General features: G+C 43.2%; 1 non-coding gene across 1 annotated transcript; it reads right to left on the reverse strand.

Annotated features, from left to right (window-relative positions):
* Positions 1–6,684: 6,684 nt before the first annotated feature.
* Positions 6,685–6,757, reverse strand: Trnat-ggu (transfer RNA threonine (anticodon GGU)). The gene has a single exon. It is a non-coding gene; the product is annotated as a tRNA-Thr (tRNA).
* Between the last annotated feature and the right edge of the window lie 501 nt (positions 6,758–7,258).

Consider the following 7,258-nt stretch of genomic DNA (forward strand, 5'->3'; position numbering starts at 1 on the left):
AAATACCCAAATTCTTTTGCAATATTTCTGTCAAATGTATTTCTACATTTACATGGCAAATTTCTGTTTGCCGAACTTTCAAGGAGCTGAAGATGTACGCATATTGTGGCAGGAATATTTGGCTCTCGAAGTATTTTTCCGTAAAAACGACGGCGAAAACATGCTCAGGAATAACGCGTGCCCGGAGCGTCTGCTATACACGCAACTAGCGGTTTGCGTGTGTATCAGGCTGCCGGTATACACGCAACCTGCATGCTTGAAGATAATGGTGGCAGTTGCGATGATGATGATGATGATGATCCTAAAAACTAAATGTTTTGCTTTGAACAATTGTTATGGCATTGGCATCTCCTTGATAAAAGCAACAGTTTGCACCACCCTACATATCAGCTAACCTCGTATGTCGTGCTGTCTCCCTGGGTGCTATATCGGGCTACTTCTCAGCGTTCTAAAAACCAGTATTGTAGGTACCGTATTTATTCGAATATAACGCGAGGTGTTTTTCCAAAATCTGTAGGTTCAATGTTGTATCTTGCCTTATATTCGAAGCGCAGTATATATATATATATATATATATATAAGAGAAGAAAAATTTCGAACAAGGTAAAAGCACGATTTATATGTATATATATATATATATATATATATATATATATATATATATATAGAGAGAGAGAGAGAGAGAGAGAGAGAGAGAGAGAGCGATTGAGAAATGGGAAATGAGGGGCTCAGTGAATTAAGACAGAATAAGGGTTGGCAGTCAAGAAGACCTCGGAAAGCAAAAGGGGGAACGCGTTAGGTCAGAGAAAAATATGAAGAATTTTTTTAGTTATCTATTGTTAGCTAAGGACTGATAGTGGCAAACGTTATTGAGCTGCGTATAGGCTTCATCTCTGTATTTTCCCATAGATAAAACAACACCACCTTTGTCGGCTGGCTTTATGACTATGCCGGTTCTGGCTGAAAGGCTGTTCAGGGTAACTTCTTCCGACAGAGATAGGTTCGTGCGCTTGTTTGATCTCTTAGTTGATGATCAAGTTGAAGATGAAGCTTTTAGGCAGCTTAATAACCATTGCCACTACAAGCCCTTAAATAACGATTAGAGCCAGGAGAACTGCCTAAAAATCATTCAGAGCCTCACAGATCCGCGATCTAGAGAATTAATAAGGACTACGACTTAAAGTTTATGAAACGAATAATAAGAATGCAGGACGTTTTTACCTCCTCCCAAAAGTCCACAAAGTCAACGTAGAACACAAACATGCTTTTCGTGGAAGGAATCGAAGCTATTTCGAAAACTTTATCACAGAACACGCACCAACATGCGTCAGCAGTGTACATAACTTTGTTGAAACTAGTTTTAACTCTCAAATATTTTGAATTTGACTCATCAAACTTACTGCAAGTTTTTCGAACCAGCAACTTGAACCAACCCTATTAAACTCTTTCGCGCATAAACGTCAGGTTTACCTCCGCTACACAAATGACATCTTCATGATTTGGGAACACGATCACGCGACACTAGAAATGTTTATATGTAACTTCAATTCTTCGCTTTCGACTATTTAAATCTCCAGCCAGCATTCTCAAAAAGAAGTGAATTTCCTGAATACTACCGTCCTTCTAGACAACGGTAAACTCAAAACCACGCTTTCTAGAAAACCAATATACAGGCAGCAGTATCTAGATTATACAAGTCATCACCCGAGACACTGCAAACAACGGATCTTTGTAGGACAAGCCACCAGACATAGAACAGTACGCAGTGATGACAGGGACTATGTAGGGCATCTAGACAAACTCAAGTCGATCCTTATGAACAGGGACCACGCCAAAAGCTCTCTCGATCAGGCCTACCAACGTGCATCTAATCTGAAAAGGGATGACGTGCTCAACAAACAGCGACAAAACGAAAGCGCAAGGCCGCTCGCCCTAATAAATTTTCAAACGCCCTCCCAAACGTAAACAATACCTTGCGGAAATAGTACCCCATTTTAGCTAGCAATAATCGACTAAAAGATACCTTCCAAAAAGAACCAAGTGTATAGTACCGGCGAAATGGGAATCCAAAACATATTTTAGTGCATGCTAACACAAGGCATTCAATGCAACCAGTAATAGCCAGCTGCTCCCGTCCCAGATGCAAGACTTGCAGGCACCTTCAAACAAACTGCATTGTAAAATACACACCCAGTAATTATGTCTACAAGATTATTTCAAGTTTTACGTGCACTACAACCAACAATGTGTGTTAGAATGCCCAATGTGCCACAAACTGTATATAGGCGAAACGAGTCAACCAATCAGACTACATCGTAACGGTCACCGGGCAGATACTCCTAGCAAATCCTCCATAGCTGTAAAGCAGCATTTTAACCAGCTAAGCCACAATTTTGATGACCTTCAGTTTTTTACACTTAAGCCAAACTTTAAGACTCATAGGGACTGAAAACAACGAGAATCTTGTTTAATTCAAAAATTAAACTTCAGGGAACCTGCTGGAAATAATGCGTCTTGGGGCAACTTGAAATCCTTGCGGTATTCGCACGGAATACAGCATTATCCATTGTCTTGCATATACCTTATCCAAAGACTTTGACCCCTCCCTCTACTCCTTTTTTCATCGCCTGATTCCTTTTGTTTCCATTCCATCGCTTCCAGTTTAGTACGCGCCCGCATCCCTTCAACCTTTTCGGTGGAATTCCATTTTATTTCTTTTTTTCGCTCCGCTTTTTCTTGTGCCCGTACGTCACTCTATCCTTACCTTTTCGTTTTTCACAGTCAGGACAGGCCTTTTCCAGGAATGTTGCTGTTGGCGACAGGTGCCGTTTCAGTTGTGGGGTTATTGCTTTTTCTTTTATGCGTGTGTTTGTATGGTTTTTTTCCCTGTTTTTTCCGTCTTTTTTCTGTGACCTAACTATTCCCCCCTTCTGTACCTTTTCTTTTGACCTGAGGCTTGCAGATAGTTTCTGATAAGGACCCCTCTCACCACCTGTTCTGCTTCCGGCGGTTCTGAGAAGCTTTCTGTATGCCGCGTGGCCGGTCAACAAACACCATCTTATTCTTTCTCTCCAAGAATTTCCAGGAATATCAACCCCTGGCTGACTTCCCTCTGACCTACTTCATTGCTCAAACTACACAACCTTCTTTCCCCCTCAATGTGACCCCTGATATACCCCCAAACCAATTCGCTTTCTGAAGTCCACTTCCTGCTTTCCTTCTCTCCTCTCACCTGGGGACCTACGCCCATATAAATCGTACCAGCCATGATGGAGGTTGCCCTGACGAAGGCAAGTCTCTGCTGAAACGTTGGCAACAATCGAGTTTCTACCTTGTTCTAAGTTTTCTTTTTGGTTGTTTTCTACCATCTTCAAAGTTTTACTGTTCCCAATATATATATATATATATATATATATATATATAAGAAAAGAAAACTTTGAACAAGGTAAAAGCACGATTGTTGCCAACGTTTCAGCAAAGAGAGTTGGTTTCGTCAGGGCAATCTCTCGCCTTGCTGGCACGCTTTATATAGGGGTAGGTCCCCAGGTGAGAGGGGAGCAGGAAAGAAGGAAGTGAAATTGAGAAAGGGAATGGGTTTGGGAGTATGTCGGGGGAGATATCGAGGGGAAAAGAAGCTTGTATAGTTTGAGCGGCGAAGTAGGTCACAGGGAAGTCAGCCGGGGGTTTATAATCGGGGAAGTTTTGGAGAGAAATGATGAGAGGATGTTTGTTGACCCGCCGCGGGGCATAGAGAAAGGTTGTCAGAACCGCCGAAAGCAGACCAGGCGGTGAGAGTGGGGTCCTTATGAGAAAGTACCTGCAAGCCACAGGTCAAAAGAAAAGGTACAGAAGGGAGGAAATAAATAGGTCAAGGAAAAAAAGAAAAAGTGAGAAAAAAAACAGGGAGGGAAACCACACAACCCCACACACAAAAGAACAAGCAGTGACCCGGAAACTGAAATGGCACGTGTCACCCACGGCAACATTCCTGGAACAGGCCTGTCCTGAAACTCAAAAACGAAGAGATAAAGTTAGAGTGACGTATGGGGCACAAGACCACGCGGAGTAAAGAAAAGAGAAATAAAATAAATAAAATGAAATTCCAAAAGCAAAGGTTGGAGAGATGCGGGCGAGTATTAAGCCAGAAGCTAAGGAATGATAAAAAAAGAAAATTAGGTGACCAGGTAAAGACCAGGGAGGGGTAATAGTCTTTGGATAAGGCAAGACAGTGACTATTTCTGTATTCCCGGTGAATATCGCAAGGATTCCAAGTTTCCCCCTAGACGCATTAATTCCAGTAGGTTCCATGGAGTTGAATTTGTGAATTAAATAGGATTCTCCCTATTTCCTGTCACTAGGAGACCTGAAGTTTGACTGAAAGGACAGGGACAGGAAAGGACCTAGGGAAAGGAAATACCGAGAATCCTATTGAATTCATAAATTCAACTCTATGGAACCTACTGGAATAAATGCGTCTAGGGGCAACTTGGAATCCTTGCGATACTCACCGGGAATACAGAAATAGGCACTGTCTTGCATATACCTCATCCAAAGACTACCCCTCCCTCTGGTCTTTACCTGGTCCCTAATTTTCTTTTTTTCTCCTTCCATAGCTTCTAGCTTATTACTCGACCGCATCGCTCCAACCTTTGCTTTTGGAATTCCACTTTATTTATTTTATTTCTTTTTTTTTACTCCGCGTGCTCTTGTGCCCCGTACGTCACTCTAACTTTATCTTTTAGTTTTTGAGTTTCGGGACAGGCCTGTTCCAGGAATGTTGCCGTGGGTGGCACGTGCCATTTCAGTTGCCCGGTCATTGCTTGTGTTTCTGTGTGTGGGGTAGTGTGGTTTCCATCTAGTTATTTCCCCCCTTCTCTACCTTTTCTTTTGACCAGAGGCTTGCTGATAGTTTCTGATAAGTACCCCACTCTCACCGCCTGGTATGCTTCTGGGGGTTCTGATAACCTTTCCCTATGCCTCGCGGCGGGTCAACAAACACCCTCTCATCCTTTCTCTCCAAAAATTCCCTGAATATCAACCCCCGGCTGACTTCCCTGTGACCTACTTCGCGGCCCAAACTATACAAGCTTCTTTGCCCCTCAATATCGCACCCGACATACTCCAATACCAATCCGCTTTCTCAATTTCACTTCCTTCTATTCTTCTCTCCTCTCACCTGGGGACCTAACACTATATAAAGCGTGCCAGCCAGGCGAGAGATTGCCCTGAAGAAAGCAAGTCTCTTTGCTGAAACAGTTGGCAACAATCGTGCTTTTACCTTGTTGAAAGTTTTCTTTTCTTGTGTTCTCTACCATCTTCAAAAGTTCAACTGCTACCTATATATACAGGGTGTCCCAGCTATCATGCACCAAGATTTAAAAAAAGAGTAAAGGCGTAACTCGAAGAAAACCTAGTGCATAATGTTCGCAGTACTGTGAAGAAGCGGAGAGTAATTTTTTCGTTAACGAGACTTAATTAACTAATTGTAATTAATTATCTAACTCGAGAAATACTGTCCTAATCACTAAAGTGTCAATGAGGCACTTGTAGGTAACCACGAGGGGCATCTAACTGCGGTATTTTCAGCGATGAACTAATTGCGTACACATTTATTCTGACTGATAAAGAAAACCCGCGAAATATGAAAAATACCACGTGACGGCGCCTCCGCGCGCACCGTAAAGCAACGCCCTCAAACAGGCTGCCTCTGAGTTAGCCAGAATGAAATAGACAAAAGAAAGAAAGAAGAAATCGCGACCGAGTTTGTTCCTTATCTGCACACGCGTCCCGCGAATCTTGCTGCTGCTGCTCCTTCCATGCATGCTATTATCAAGGTGATGCGCTGTCTCTTCGGGCGGGTAACACGCAAAGCAGTTGCTTTCAATCAGCTTTGTTTGGGGACGCTGCTTCACAATGCGCGCGTAAGCGTCGTCACGTGATATTTTTCATATTTCACGGGTTTCCTTTATCAGTCAGAATAAATGAGTACGCAATTAGTTCGTCGCTGAAAATAGCGCAGTTAGATGCCCCTCATGGTTACCTACAAGTGCCTCATTGACACTTTAGTGATTAGGACAGTATTTTTCGAGTTAGATATTTAATTACAATTAATTAATTAAGTCTCATTAACGAAAAAATTACTCTCCGCTTCTTCACAGTACTGCAAACATTATGCACTAGGTTTTCTTCGAGTTACGCGACTTCTCTTTTTTTAAATCTTGGTGCATGATAGCTGGGACACCCTGTATATATATTGTGAGCGATGTTTTCACACCGATCGCTACAGTGATCATTCTCCCCATTCATAGCATCTAGAAACACTCCCATAATCAGCATCATCTTCATTCACGCCCCACCGGCTGCCACCCTGATATCCCGTGCCTCGTGCGACCGTCATCTTCGTCGGAGTCTCTGCGGGTTGTTCCTTTCGCGAAGCCGGAATAAACGGTCTGTGCTTCCCCGTGACTTTGCCTTTATATATATATATATATATATATATATATATATATATATATATATATATATATAGAGAGAGAGAGAGAGAGAGAGAGAGAGAGACAGAGAGAGAGACAGAAAATAGGGGTTGGCAGTCAAGAAAACCTCGGAAAGCAAAGGGGAGGTTGTTGTGGGTAATAGACAGAGATGAAGAATTTTTTGAGTCGACAAGAAAGTGGTGAAAAAATGCCCGCCGGGTGGGATCCGAACCCACGACCTCCAGAATACCGGTCTGGTGCGATAACCACTACGCTACCGGCGGGGCTGTTTCCCCAGCACTTTCTCGGGTATTTATGTTAAGTAACTTTTGTTTCCTGTACTTTGGGGGTGGTAGCCAGCGCCACTCAGACTACTCGGGGTGAAGGGGACCTTCTTTTTAACCCCCGGGCCGTGACTCGAGTGTCTACGACATGTCGAGAGTGGTCGACCAGCGTTGGTCGACCACTCTGGACCAACGCTTGTGCAGATTATAAATATTGGCTGCACGTCGCACTAAGAAAGTCTCGCAGGTAAATTGTATTCCTCCAACATGTAGTTTTGGATAAAGCCGATGAGTCGCAAACGTGTGGCCCTAGCACGTGCCTTGAAAAAGTATTTAAATACGGCTCAATGAGAAATAGAAAGAGGATCCCAAGTTGCGCACTCATCCTGATGAAAACTGGGATGAGTTGGGCACCGAACGCACGCCGAGCACAATTTAGCTGTAAGGAAGCATAAGAAGCGCCATTGGGCAGCTCGTGTGATGCTATCGTCGAACAATCGA

This window comes from Haemaphysalis longicornis, unplaced genomic scaffold (assembly GCF_048455015.1).
Source record: "Haemaphysalis longicornis isolate Haplotype H1 unplaced genomic scaffold, Haemaphysalis longicornis Haplotype H1 scaffold_8, whole genome shotgun sequence".
NCBI lineage: Eukaryota > Metazoa > Arthropoda > Arachnida > Ixodida > Ixodidae > Haemaphysalis > Haemaphysalis longicornis.